Below are 15,182 nucleotides of genomic sequence, written 5' to 3'. Positions count from 1 at the left end.
CAATCCTTGCCGCCTTGCAGGTGTCATTCCTGCAAGGGGCCCCCAGTGACCCCTCTGCGTGCAAATCGCGGCCTCAGAGCACCCGATCTAAGGCGAATACCTTAAGGGACAGCAACCCTCAGTGCGCGGCTGTTCACGATGTTCACCCCTCCCCTTTCCGAGTTAAACCCCGGGCTCCCCTTTGCCGTGGAGAATCTGGGTAATGGGTGAAATGGAGGGGGACAAAAAGGTAGGAAAAGAGTCACGGGGGCTTTTCAATCGCCCTAACAAAAATCGCCCGAGTTTGGGGAGTGGGAGAAGGCCAGGAAATCTGTGAAGGTGGAGGTCCAGGGATTGATGTTTGGAAAGGGGGAAGGGAGGGTACTTCCTGGTGTGGCTAACGTCGGCGTGGAGGAGGGTCCTGAGAATACAATTTTAAAGATGTCGTCTCCTCCCTGGGGGTTTGATGAAGGCGGGACTAGAGGCTTGGAACACTTTTACTCGGTTTTCTGACTTTAGAGACTGGGCTCCATGGGAGGTCGGGTTCATCTAGGTCTCCGGGGTGTTCATGGCGGTGAAGGAAGAGGGCATAGCTCCGAATTAGTGGGAGGGATAGAAAAAAAGGAAAGAAGAGGAAGCATCCCCATGGCTTGGAGAAGAGCTGAACAGAAGCAAAGAGAAACGGAATGAAGTCAGAGCAAGAAAGGCATGTCCCTCCAGCATTGGGTATGTCGACCGGATTGCTAGCACCCAATAGCCTATCGTTGAAACCGCTCTGCCTGCGGCCTTCTGTGAGCGTAGGTGGCTTCTTGCACGGGGATTGGTACTAATCGGTGGGAGCGTGGTGTATTAATTAGGATCAGGCCCAGTGGCTATAACAAAGAGTGAAATAATAGTGGCCTAAGAGAACCTGGAAGTTTCTTCCTCTTGCAATGGCCTAAGCCTAAGCAGTGGATTTGGTATGATCATCTGCCAGTGATGGAGTCCTAGTCCTGAATTCCTTCTAGCTCATTCGTCCCTGTGAGCCTTTGGGATCCAAGGCGACTGGTCCAGTTCCTGCCATCATGTCTCCATTCTGTTCAGTGGGGTGGGAGAAAGGGGACACGGAAGACAGAGTCTCCCATTGAAAGAGATGACCCATCACTTCTGCTGACTTGCTGTTGGCCCAGAACTCAGTCACACGGTCAGAGCTTAGATCCAAGGGAAATTGAAAAATATAGTCTCTATGGAGGTAGCCATGTGCCCAGTTAAACTGGATGGATTCTGCTACTAAAAATAGAGTGGAGGGATGGCAACTGGGGGGCAGCGGGCAGTCTTTGACACAGATGTGCGTCTGACAGCGACCCAAGCGCAGGTTGGCCGGGGCTGGGGAGGTGGCTCGTGACAGACGAGGTTTGGACAGAAACTGCTGGAAAGAACTGTTGAGGAAGAGAGGGGAATGGGGTTGGCAGGTTCTGGGGGAGGAAGAGGCAGAGAGAGTGGTCAGTTCCGGAGCTGCGAAATCCGTCTCAGTTCTCGGTTCTGAAAATAAGTGTTGTTACACATCAGCTAGGATGCTTTTGGCTGGGAGGAACAGAAAGTCCAGACTGAAACTTAGACAGTAATTAAAGTGTATAGGCATGTCATGGAAATCCAGACATAGGGTGGATTCAGGCATGGATTAGTGGACAGTTCAATGATGTCCCTGATGACTCTACAACTCGGGAGATCCTTCACTCTGTCATCCTCGTTTGTGGCTTCATCCTCAGGCCGGCTGGTTCCATTCATTGTCACCACACGGTGACAAACAGCTCTGAGGTAACTGGCTTCGTTGGTCCTACCTGGTCCTAGACCTCGAGACAGAAGAAACTGTTCTACACTCATGCGCGAAAAGCTCCCTCCAGTTAGATTGGACCAGTTTAGATAATGTTGTCTCCCTGGGTAACAAAAGATGCTTATGAACTTAGACTCGGCGGCTTCCACATCTGGACATGGGGCTGGAGTGGATACTTGGTCAAAATCAGAGTTTTGTTAGGTTTTAGTAGGGAGCTGTAAAGTTTCCATTCACCTTACAGGAAACGCCCTTTTCCTTGAGGTGGCCTGAGAGCGCCTTACCCCTGAAACCCAGAATGATTAATTAACGCACCGATAAAAGATTCAAAGGCAAGATGCTCCAATAGGGCTGAAGGAGGAAGGGGAAAAAAGGAGAGAAGGAGAGACGTGGTTATACATGCCAGGGAGGTTTCAAAATATCGAGGGAAGAAGCTGTTGCCAAGGTCATTGAAGACAAGTTGCGTGATGGAGAGAAGACACGTGGGAAGCCATTTTGGAGGGAAATCTAGGTCATCCAAGAACATCTGAGGCAACTTACAGATTAGACACAAAGAGGAGGAGCCAAAAACTCCTATTCTGCACGGCCAGAGAGACCGGGGGCAGGGCAACAAGTCACCATATTGGATAAGAGCATCCAGTTGACGCCCCAGCTGATGGCTACATGCAGGGTGGCATAGAGGCATCATGCCAAGGGCCACTGTGATTTGTTGACCCCTGAAACAAACCTTGAGAAGATTCAGAATCCTAATGAGTTGACATCCCTGAACTAGTTAGTCATATTCCAGAACTTTCTCTCTCAGCTTTGCTCTCTGCCTTTGAAGAGCTGTTCCTGAGCAGTTTGAATGTCACTCCTCTTTTGTACGAGTCTTTCGGAGTATCTTCCTTGTCCTGTGTCTCTAAGAAGCGGTGCGTTAAAAGGACAGGGGGCGGCCTCTGGAGTTGGGGTAAACCCAGGACTTGAACGCCAGGTTTCTTCGCTCAGTTTCATTACGTGTGACTAAAGAGAAAAACGTGGATTCGAGATGCGTGATCCAAGGATCAGATCTGCATTTGGGGGGAAAGCTTGAAAACTTTCTTACCCTGGTTGCTCCAGTCCTCAAGACCGCAGACCACCTTTTGTTGCTATGATTTCATTCGTCCACAACGGCAACTTACGGCTGTGCTGGGGAATAACATTGTCCTCATGTTGCCATTCCGAGGCAGGTCCAAAGGCACTCTTCTTGACGCTTCTGAGTTTCATTTTGCTCTTTGCGTGGGTCCCTTTCAGCCAGGTTCTGGGGACTTTATACCATCTTCTTTGAAAGAGGTGCACACTTGGGCACGATAAATGAAATCATGGCACTTCAAGGGTCTCTCTAGGCATTGACACTGAAAGTAAACCAAAGTGAAGAGTGACATTAAACAGGAATGTCAAAACGGGTGCCTTAGCACCTGCATCTAATATCCAGATGAGGACAATGATTTTTGTTTGCTTATTATTATTATTATTATTTATCAGGCAATAGCTAGCAAAGAGTACAAGGAAGCGGAGAGAAAGCAGGGGATCGGTTGAAATGTTCAGATTTTATACCTCCATCTGGATTCTCCTGGAGAAGCAGGCTGGACAGTCAGACCTGGAAACCCACACCAGACATCTAATGCTAGAAGTCCATTCCTGATGGTATTCGGCAACATTGGGCCTCTTTGGGCCAAGGGTTTAGCACCAAGAGTAATTGTGATTTATGCCCCTAACCCCTTTGGGTGCAAAATGGTTTTGATTAGATGCATTATTAAGCCTTGCACAAAGCAGGCTGGGGGCTTGACTGGTCTGCCATAAAAGGGAGGGAGATTTACACGGCTCCCTGCAGGACTCATTTAATCTCTTGGGGATTTACTGACCTTCAATTAGAACTGTTAAGTACTGTTTACACGGTCCCTAATTCACACAAGACCGATGTAAAGTTGAATTTTGCTTTCATTAAGGTCCTATGAATCAAGGAAATAAAAATAAAAAGTCTTTGCCAAACAAGATGTGATTTCGGTAAAAAAAAAAAAAAAATGAGTGCAAAAAGCCACTATGAGTTGAAAGCCTTACTTTGCCGTAATTTAGGAGTGGCCTGATACTAAAGATCTGATCAATTTTTAGGCTAGGTTTAAAAAGAAAAAAGAAAAAAAAAACAACGCTTGGTCTGAGATGATTTGCGCGGGGGGCGGCTTTGCATTTTTAAAACTCTTAGAAGAGTTGAGACAAGACAGATCCTTGATTTCTGTTGTTCAAAAGTCAGGATTCCTTTTTATTTACTAGAAGGAAAAGTGCAATTCGCCTCTGATAGGAGCTCATTGCACATCCCGAAATTGCCTTTAGCTGTGCCGCTGAACAAGGACTCCCACTGGGTTTGCTTGGGACGCTGGGACTACGTAAAACATCATCCACGTACATTATTTGAGGATTTGGGGGGGAAACACAACAGTGTTGGATCAGAAGTCACAAACTCAAATGCCCACAGGGAACAGGCAGGTGAATTAGCCTCATTGGGCACTACCTGGGGAAAGGGAGGGACTCAAGTTCCATCTAAAGGGACACTCACAGCTCAGCTACAGGCTCAGGAAATATGGTTGCCCGAATTGCTAGAAGGTGTTCACTCTTTCTCCCGGCTCTGGGACTCCTTCCTGAAGGAGAACCCTTGCAAAATGTTCAGAGCCACAGACCCCTGCCAGGAGAAGTGATTTTAAATCCTCGGACACATTACAGGCTTTGCTTCCAATTTCTGCCTTGGAAACAGAGCCCCTAAAGCTACGAGGGGGCCCAGGGTTGTACGAAACAAATTCAACAACAGGGTAGTATGATAAAACACCACGATCACCGCCAACAGCGATCTTAGCTACCTCACGTCCCTGAATAAACTTCCAACTGTCTTGTGTGGCGTTGGACAGATGGGGAAACTGAGGCTCCGCAAGGTGAAGTCATCTGCCTGGGAAGTGGCAGATGAAGCCTCCCACTCAATCTCAGAGCTCGGAGCCTGCCTTCTTGGCCATCACGAAGGAATGTCCTACGAAGACTGGGATGGCATTCCAAGTGTTTCTCTTTGTTATGTAATTTGGTCTTCGTTTAGAGTGGAGTAAATCGAGGATGGAGTAAATCGGGTGTAGATCTCCACACGGCCAAGCACGCCTCTAACCCTTGGTGTCTCCTCCTGTGACATGAATTGTTCCCTGGAAGACGAGGGGCTTGGGGACCAGTGCTGGAGCCTGATGCGTCACGACCACATTTCCTCCACCCCGAGATCCACCAGCGAAGCTGACATCCTCTGAGATCCCTTTTCCCACCGTCCAGAGAATAGAAGAATTTCAATGGTGGACGAAATACTGGCTTGAACCAACACCACCCTTGGGTGACCTGGCGATGAGTTCAGCTCTTGCCCGGATAAATCGCAGAGGGTATTGGACAGAGAAACTCCCACGCTTTACCCTCAGGTGGCTTCAAGTCTCTGGGTTAGGCTGGGTTTTCCCGGAAGTACCTAGGATTTGAGGACAGATAGTTTAACTGGGAAGTGATCCCAGGTAGCTTTGGTAGGGAACTAAGGGCATGGAATAAGCGAGTTACAACCGCGAGGTAGGGTTGGCCGCGAGGTAGGGCTGGCCTCGTTATAGGTGAATGTCAGAAAAACAAGTAACTTCTCAGTGTAAGTACGTCGTATATTACACGGGACGTTCCTACACGGTTACTCCTTGTCTATCTGAGATCGGAAACTGGGCTCGCTGTATTTTTATTGTCTGTGTCGGGCAGCCTGACACGAGGGGCTTCTGGGAGGTGGCATGGTACACGCTTCCGAGCTGTCCCCTCTGAAAAGCAGGGAGGCAGGGGTGTTTACCTTCTGTCTTACATTTGTGGGGTCGAGGGCTGCCCTGGGCTCATCAGCTCCTTAACACGTCTCTAGTGCCCTGTGCAAGGCTGGACTCGCTCCTTCAGGTAGAGAAAGCCCTAGACGGGAAGAGACAAGCACTCGCGCCCCTGGGACCAGGGTGGGGGGAGCAAGGTGCCCGGGCTACAAAATTTAAGTAGCTGCTTGCTCTCAGGGACATGCAAGGACAGAGACAGCCTCATTCTCTGCACACTGACCTGGCTCTGGCTCGCAAGAAGAGGTCTCTGGCAGTGAGGGGGTGGGGACAAAGCATCCACAGATCCGCTATGGTCTGTGAGCCTACAGATAAGGATCGCAGGACAGAGGATGCGACAGTAGGGAATTCTGTTGCCTTCCCTGACTTTTAAAGACGTTTCTCTAGCCCAAGTTTCCCCAAATGTATAAAGACCTGCCTGTTGGACACAGGAAAAAGAATTTAGTCCAGGGGCGCCTGGGTGGCTCAGTCGGTTAAGGGTCTGACTTCAGCTCAGGTCACGATCTCGCCGTTGGTGAGTTCGAGCCCCGCGGCGGGCTCTGTGCTGACAGCTCGGAGCCTGGAGCCTGCTTCGGGTTCTGTGTCTCCCCCTCTCTCTGCCTCTGCCCCCTCTCGTGCTCGCTCTCTGTCTCTCTGTCTCAAAAATAAATAAACACTTTAAAAAAACAGTTTAGAAAGAGAATTTACTCTGGCCTTTCCCACTGGGCACCCAGCTCTCCCTACTACTTACTTATGGGTCTTTCATGTTCCCTTCCTATGGCCCAGTCTTGGAACACATCACATGTCTAGTGTAATAATCATGGGACAATCGTCTAGTCCGGGAGGTGGGACTGGTGGCTCTCTGGGGCTGCCATTTCCCACCCCCCCCCTTGGAAGAAGTGATACATTTGAGATCGATCTGAACTGATGGCGAAGGAGATGGGGAAGGGGCTTGGGCAACCTCAGCGAGGAGAGATTCTGGCCCTCTGACCTGTATGGCGGCAAAGTGATACGTGGAGGGAAGAAATGCGACCTCTCCTCCGCTCCTGTCTTTCTCCCACCCTGCTGTTCACATACTAATGTGGACTGAGTATCTTCTTGGCTCTGGAGGTTATGCTTGGTCATTTTATCTACACCGGCGACAGGGGGTGGGGGTGGGTGGCGGGAGGCAGTCTATTTCAGGTGACTGAGGGTTTTAATCCTCAGGAGAAGGCGTGATTTTCCTTGGGTAGGTTTTCTAACATGCAGTGCTATCAGCAGCTTCTTCGTGTTGGTTAGAGTCCCCCTATATCCTACACACTTGTGCTTTACGTACATCTCTTTACCTATATGGCGTCGTGGTTTTGAGCATGAACTTGAGACTTAGGGTGGGGAGTGAATCTCGTCCCCCACACCTGCCAGGTGTCCTGGAAACCGGGCAGATCACCTAACCTTTCTGTGCTCAAGTTCCAGACCTATGGCGTGGGGACGAGCATAACTGTCGTATACGGTTGTGTAAGAGTCAAGAGGGGCAAAGTCATGCTCCAATAATTACCAGTCTCTAAATCTCAATGGACTTAGAGCTCAAACAACGCGAGCTTATCTTTTCTTTATGCTACACGCTCTTGGCACATCTTCTCCTATCATCCTCATCCTTGGACCACGAGGAACCAAAGAACATTGACAAAAACAGAAGGTATTTCTAGATAAACTGGATTCGCGGGCTAGGTCGACACCCGCTTTGTGGATCTGACAGTGAGGTAAGCTCATCTCTAGATAATTCTAAGCGGGGTTTGCCAGATCAAATGGGTCACGATTGCTGTTTCAGAGTGGGTAATCCTCAAAGCAACTGGAATTTGAATGGAAGAAGGTTTGGGGGGCAGGGGAAATGATTCGAGGAAGCACTGAGGGGGGAAGTGACCAAATGAGAAAGGAAGGGACGGGGAGCCCGTACAGGAGGTAACAGTGGGCAAGGATGGGCAACTGGGGCTCAGTTCCAATGGCGGCCAAGGACCCACCAACTGGAGAGGCACTCCTCGTGGTGGCAAGGGGAGGGTCCTATGCATCCAGGTCAGGCACTGACGATGGAATGTTCCAGGCAGGCAGCAGCAGGCATAATTTTTCCCATACACTTATTGGTCAGAGCTAGTGACATGGCCCAGCCCAAACTCAAGAGACCTGGGGAAGTGCAACTGCCCTAACGGCAGGAGAACCAGGCATTTTATTGAGCAGCACTTACGTCTATCCCACGTTCCTGGGTTGCGTGGGGTCCAATGGAGTAATATTCGTAAAGCATCTCGTATAGAAACTGGCATAGAGCGAATGCACGATACATGTTGGTGGCTCTTTTGATTACGATGACGTAGACCCCATTAGATTACGAGCAACTTAAGGGGAGGGACCTTGTCTTCTAATAATACTGACATTCGTTGTTGAAGACTTTCCGTGTGCGGGGGGGCCCTTGCCAAGTGGCAACCCCGTGAGGTAGGTAACTACGATGTTCAATCCTATGTTACAGATGGGGAAGCCAAGTCTGAGTGGGATTAAGTAGCTTGATCAGGCTCTTCTAGCAAGTAAGTGGCAGTGCAAGGATGTAAACCTCCCCACGTCCATGGCCCTGCATTTGGCATCATGCGTTTGCACCTCTTGTCTTCGAACCGCCAGCCTCTAGCACCGAACCCTAAACAGAGTGGGGCCCCATGAGCATTTGTAGGATGGACCGGACCAACTTTTTTTGAACTTGTAATACACCAAAGACCTTGTACCTACTCCTTCTTGTCTCGTGCCTTCTCCCACCAAACGGCCACATGTCCCATTGTTCTACACTGTTGACCAACACAACCTTCCTCTTACCATTTAATTGCTGTATGTAATTCCGAGACTTGGCATCTCTTACGACCTGCCCCTTGCCTCCTCTTGGCTTCCTGCTCAAATCCAGAGATTTCTCTGATGCCCCAGTGTTATATGGCAAGACATATCCGTGGGTCCCGTGACCTTTCTCGATGTCAAAGACGGGTGGAACATTCCAGAAATTTCCAAGGGTATTAGAATAATCTCCTTAAAGTTTTAAGTGCTTATTGTCACTTAAAATCGCTCCTCTTTTAGGGTTCTGATCTTTTTTCCTATCCTGGTCATCTTAAAAAAAAAAGAAATGGAATTTCATTTTGGGGTCCCTCTGGGAATCTGACAACTTCTTCCTTTTATTCAGTTAAAGGCTGAAAATATCAGCTGGCTCTTATCTGATTCCTTGTCTCCTAACATTATGTTCTGAGGAAAGCCCCCTCGGCTCTGCAACTTTTTTAAACTTTTTTTTTTTTTATTTTAGTGACGGTGGGTCATGGCAGACAAATAAAAATAATTCTGAGGTTATCTGAGACCTGCCATTCTACACAATAGCAATAAGGACGTTTTCCAAATTTAAAACTGTGATGGAGGAAGTCTGTTACAATGGGTGCAACCTTTGACCCTGATCAGTCATAATGGTTTCCTGGATTCAGGGATATTATGGGCTGGGGCCAAGGGTTTCAGCAGAGAGAACACAAGATGTGTTAAACTTAGAACACAATGTGTGAGTTCCGGGTGGGGCTGTTGGAGGGACATCTTTCTTTCTTTCCGGTGAAAACGATTCCTTTCCAAACAAGGACCTAGATCTTTCTTGCCGTCCGGCCAGTGCCTGTGCAGTTTTGTTCCTGCAACCGGTCTGAAGAGGAATTTTGAGATATCGATGAATCTGGAAGTCTTCACTCTAGGGACCATTTCTAGGGATTATTCACCCCCTAAATATCTCTTGAGCGACTGCAGTGCGCCAGATACTGGTCTGGACGTCAGGATATAGCAATAAAGAAAAAAAAAATCGGCCCCAGAGCCCTTTGCGAAGCTTCGTTCTGTATCACAGTTCTTCAGCCTCGGGGCTGCTGACATTTAGAGCTGGAGAGTTCGCTGTTGTGGGGGCTGTCCTGTGCACTGGAGGGTGTTTAGTGACACCCTTGACCTCTACCCACTAGAAGCCAGGAGCACCTCTCCCCAGTCATGACAACTAAAAATATCTCCAGATGTTGCTAAATGTATGGAGTTGGGGGCGGGGGGTGCGGGTGGCGAAAATCGCTCTTGGTTGAGAACCACTCTTCTGTAGGAGGGAGACAGACCATCCACCGTGAAGGAATCAGGAGGTAACAAAGCAAACACAGTCTGCTGGCGTTCACTAAAGACAGAAAGGTTGAGTCCCCGCAGTGGGATGGGGATGTGAGGTTGTTGTAATTTAAATGTAGTTGAGCCGGTCCTTCTGCAGAAGGTGCCACTTGACAAAGACTGGAAGGAAGCAAGGAAGTGAGCCACATGGCCGCGGACGAAGAACATTCCAGAAGGAGGGAACAGTCAGTGCAAATGCCCTGAGCTTCAGAATCACCAAAGGCATCTGTGGAGGGAGCTCGGGGAGAGTGCTCAGAGCAGGGGCAGAGAAATCAAGAACGGGGGTGTTCAGACCACGCAGCAAGGTGCCTCTACGGCCACTGTCAAGGTTTTGCTTTTCTCCAAGGGGAAGGGAACGTCATAGCCCAATTTTGAACAGAGGCATGAGACGATCTGGCTTTTCTTTCTTTCCTTTCTTCCTTCTTCCTTTCTCCCTCCCTCTCTCCTTTCTTTCCTTCCTTTCTCTCTCCCTCCCTCCCTTTTTCTCTTTCTTTCTTTCTTTCTTTCTTTCTTTCTTTCTTTCTTTCTTTCTTTCTTCTTTCAACAGAACTATCTGGCCTCTGCTGGCTTGCACACAGAGGAGGGTAGCATAAGGCAAGAAGTAAGGTCAGATAGAAATAGTAAGCTCACAGTGACCAGGCCCTTGTTATTTGCCGGAGGCTGCTCTATCCTACTTTTCTGCACGTCTCCGTGATCCTGTGAGGGGGGTGCCCGTCTCATCCTTTCCCCCACGGTCCGGATGAGGACACTGAAGCTCAGAGCGTTGGAGAGCCTTGAACCTTATCGACCGAGAGGTGTCTGGGAGCGATGTATGCAGCTAACCGACGTGGAAGGCGGAAGCTTCGTGATTGCCTGGGGTCCCAGCTCCGCGTTCAGAACTGGCCCCTCCGTGTCCTGGAACTCATCACGGAGACATTGGAGAGGGGTGAGCTGGGGGGCGGAGGGCAGCTTGGAGCTAAACCCTGCCTTTGGCGGGATGAAAGCGCGGAGTTAATAGCTCAGGCTAAGTCACACAGACCTAGGTTCAAATCCCAACTCTACCACTTAGGGCTCTGTGATCTGGGGCAGTTAATTCACCCCCCCGGAACTTCAGTTTCCTCACACCAAGCCTGGAGTAATGATAGCATCATGGGAGTTATTGGTGCACGCCCCCCCTCCCCCGCCCACCTGCCATCTCCTTGACCCCTCCTACCAGTCGGGCCACTTACAGCCCAGGTGAGCAGTTCCCAATATGCTGATGTTCAGTCTCTCTGCCCAAAGGCTTTCTCTGACTACTGACCAGCGCTCAGCTCAGAATGGGGCAGGTCGGAAGGTGGAGGTGACGCCCCCGGAGTAACCTCAACCGATGAAGAGTGAAACGTGATGAATAAAGACCCTGCTCCCTCATGGGACAATGCTGAGGTGTGTTCTCACAGCCCCCCGGGAGGCCCAGGGCTCAGCTGTGCCCCAGTTCCCCTCAGCACTGAGCACGCACTCACACACCTTTATTTCAGCTTTCTTCCCCGTCTCTCTCCTCCTTCCCCAGGCTTCCTGGGATCACCTCCCAAATAAACTATTTGTGCCCAAATCCGCACCTCTGGATCTGTTCGGGGGAAGTTAAGTCCTTAGAAGGGTGACCAGAGAGAGGGTGGCATTTGGTAGACGGGCTCTAGAAGGGTCAGACCTGAGAGGCGCCCAGGCAGCCAGCCCCTCCAACCCTCCCTCATTTCACGGTAGGAAAATCACGACACAGAGAGTTTACCTTATCACACGATGCAGCACAGCTAGAGGACAGCGCAGCCCAGATTACAACTGGCTTCTCCATATCCCCACCTCCTTGTTTTCCTTGCTCTATTATTATCCACCTCTTATCAATCAAGTTGCCAGAAAGGCACCAGGAGCATCTTCTGGTCAAGGACAAATCGTTTTGTGAAGGGAGCAACGGCTTCCTCGTTCAGCATTTTTAGTTGGTCTCGATTTTCATCTATCAAGTTAAAAAAAAAAGAAATCAGAACAGCGCCATGCTTTAAAATAAGGAAGCTGTAAAGAATTTGTATTCAACCTCAAGGTCACGAAAGCATGAAAAGCTACATGTTGAAATGAATGGTGGATTTTTGCACTCGAAATAAAACGTAATTCACCTAATTGATTTGGTTGAGTCTATGCCTTCTGAAGCTTTGTGTTTGCCAGTAAAATGGCCAACCTCCTGAGCTATGTCTAGAGGAAAGAAAAAACAGAGAGAAGAGAGAAGGCCCAGGGAAAAGAGAGAGAGAGAGAGAAAGGGGAAAAAAATCAGAGCATAAATGTATCAAAACTCTCTTCTTCAAAACAGTAGAGAGAGCGCACAGAGAATTGAAGAAAACCACCTTTTTGGCATCCGCCGGAACTCACAATTATTCATTTAGGTTCGTTTATTTATATCTTACTTTATGCGTCCAGAAAGGAGTGGGAGAAACAATGCCCTTCAGATAAGATTATTAATACACAGCATTTATTGATCATTTCTCGTGGGCCAAGAACTGCATAAACATGATCCCATTCAGCTTGTTTATCCCAGTTACTCCGGGAGGCAAAGATTTGTATTCCCATCTGTAGTAAGTTAAACAGTGGCCCTTTAAGAGGTGTCTCTGCCTGGAACTTGTGCCAATGGGAGCTTATTTGGAAAAAGAATATCGCAGATATAATTAGGTTAGGGGTCTTGACCGAAGATCATCTTGAATTGTCTGGGTGGGCCTTTCAACTCATGACAAGTGCCCTACGGAAGACGAGAAGAACAGATATGGAGATGAAGGTCATGAGAAGAAGGGAGCAGAGATTCAAGTGAGTGTCTACAGCCCAAGAACGCCAAGGATGGGCAGAAGCCACTGGAGGCCAGGAGGGCGGCATTGAACAGGTTCTCCTTCAGAGCCTCCGGAACGAACACTGACACCCCTGATTGAAGGCTCTCTCTTCCGGGACTCCAAGAGAATGGATTTCTCTCTCTCTCTCTCTCTCTCTCATTTGTTTTTCAAAAAAAAAAAATTCAAATGTTTATTTACTTTTGAGAGAGAGAGAGAGCTGAGGAGGGGCAGAGAGAGAGAGAGAGAGAGAGAATCTGAGGCAGTTTCCAGGCTCCGAGCTGTCAGCACAGAACCCGACGGGGGCTCGAACTCATGAATCGCGAGATCATGACCTGAGCGGAAGTTGGATGCTTAACCCACTGAGCCACCCAGACGCCCCTCGATTACTCTCCTTTCAAGCCACTCAATTCGTGAAGTCTGTTCCAGCAAACCTAAGGGATGAATACATCATTTTATAAACTAAGGTACCAGGGCCCAGAAAAGTTAAGTCACTTATCCCGTCATAGAATCCAAAGTGCCATAACTGGATTAAAATTCACTGATTCACAGGTGGGATTTTTTTTTTTTAATTTTTTTTTCAACGTTTTTTATTTATTTTGGGGACAGAGAGAGACAGAGCATGAACGGGGGAGGGGCAGAGAGAGAGGGAGACACAGAATCGGAAACAGGCTCCAGGGTCCGAGCCATCAGCCCAGAGCCTGACGCGGGGCTCGAACTCACGGACCGCGAGATCGTGACCTGGCTGAAGTCGGACGCTTAACCGACTGCGTCACCCAGGCGCCCCATAGGTGGGATTTTTAAAAACAGCTTCGAGTGCATAAAAAGATAGGTGTAAAACACGCCCCTGATGTTCGTAGTAACTATCTTAGCATGCTGGGGGCGTTTCATGTAACTCTTGTTTTCTTTATTGTTCTTTTACGCGCTGTCCAAGTTGTGTGCAGGAAACAGTATTGACCATGGCATTGGAAGGAAAAATTAAAGGGATTTTCCCTGAGGACAACGTACAAGAACGTAGAACGGTAACTGAAGAAGGTCGCCTGCACCCTTGTAGGTGGAAAATAATTACTGCAATTATCTCAGCCCATCCTTACCTTGGCCTCATGAGGCACGTACTGCTAAGTCCCCATTTTACAGAGGAAAATCCTGAGTCTCCGAGGTAGAAAGTACTGGGCCATCGCATTTAAGTCTTCACAGAAGGGACTGCTGATTCTCCACTAACGTAGAAAGACGTCGGGAAATCTTTGGAAAGTGATAAGTTCTAAGATTTATCTTTGGCTTCTAAATCCAAATCTCCGGGGAAGAGCTGATTCATCACTTAACTGATTCATCACTTACTGATTGCTTAATTAATTTGGCAGATACCTGCTCCTATTTCCTGGGCACTTGGCTGCTGGGGATGAAACGGTGAGTTTGTCAGAGTTCCGTCAGGAAACAGAATAGCCCCCGCTGGTCAGGGTACCTTGAGGAGTCTCGTAAAGGGGCTAAGACAAGGACGCGGACGGGCCGTTGGAGAAGCATGACGGATAGGTCAGGACCCGCAAGGCGGAAACACTGGGGCTTTTCCAACCTCTCGACCTGAAGGAAAGGGGGAGTGTTACCTGCACTGCCTGTATTTGAGGGAGACAGCTATGGAGGGAGGACCTCCCTGGGAGGGCTGGGACATTTATCAAGAATAGATTTCCCTGACTTCATCACTGTTGATATTCAGGACTGGATCCTTCCGTGTTGTGGGAGGCTGTCCTATGCATCGTAGGATATTTATTTAGGGGCATCTCTGGCATCTACTCCTAGGAGGCCAGAGACACCCTTCGGACTTTGCCAAATGTCTCTTGGGGGGGGTAACGTTACCCCCAGTTGAGAACCACCGGTCTAGAGAAGCAGCCAGCTTGTGGTGACCTCCCGGAGAGGAGATGGCACCGTCACGTCCCACGTCCTTTTGCTTTCAGTCTCCCACTAGGGTTCCCCACTGGTCAAAACACAACCAGAGGCCAGAAGGTGAGGAAGCATGCCGATGAGCTCCAACCAGGCGGCTCTGAGCCGGGAGGAGGGCACAGGACGGTGGGTGGCAGGGGGAAAGAGGCGAGTGGAGGCACAGCGCATGGACTCAATACCACAGACCAGACCTCCTTCGGGAGCTCACAGTCTCGCGGTGATGGGGCTGGAGGAGACAGAGAAGAGACACACACATACACAAGAGAATTCCGGAGCGCGGTTGGGAATGTGCAGACGAACAAAACAGAGCAACGCGACGGTGAACGGCTGAGGTCTCTGAACGTTAAGTGAGGACCTGAATGATGTGTTGGGGCCAGTCTCATAAATACTGTAGGGGGGATACTTCTGGCAAAGGGAACAGCATGGGCAGAGGCCCTAAAGTCTGCCTTCCTCCATTCGCGTGTTTGTTTTTGCCGTGTTTTGCCGGGACGTAACTTACATATGGCAAAATACGCGAGTAGTGAGTGTACTGGTCAATGCACTTTCCTAAATGTATTCAAGAACCCATAACCATCATCCAGATTAAGATGGAGGCTATTTTCATCTCCCCAGAAGATT

The 15,182-nt window shown here is 49.1% G+C and overlaps 1 long non-coding RNA gene across 1 annotated transcript; it reads right to left on the bottom strand.

Annotated features, from left to right (window-relative positions):
• Nucleotides 1-1,592: 1,592 nt before the first annotated feature.
• Nucleotides 1,593-9,274, bottom strand: LOC122232585. Its single transcript, XR_006209931.1, has 3 exons — nt 8,479-9,274; nt 4,657-5,288; nt 1,593-3,159 (listed from the first exon to the last, which is right to left on the bottom strand). It is a non-coding gene; the product is annotated as an uncharacterized LOC122232585 (long non-coding RNA).
• Nucleotides 9,275-15,182: the final 5,908 nt, after the last annotated feature.

The sequence above is a fragment of the Panthera tigris genome, chromosome D3 (assembly GCF_018350195.1).
Source record: "Panthera tigris isolate Pti1 chromosome D3, P.tigris_Pti1_mat1.1, whole genome shotgun sequence".
Taxonomy (NCBI): Eukaryota; Metazoa; Chordata; class Mammalia; order Carnivora; family Felidae; genus Panthera; species Panthera tigris.
This window is presented reverse-complemented; position numbering and strand designations above follow the sequence as displayed.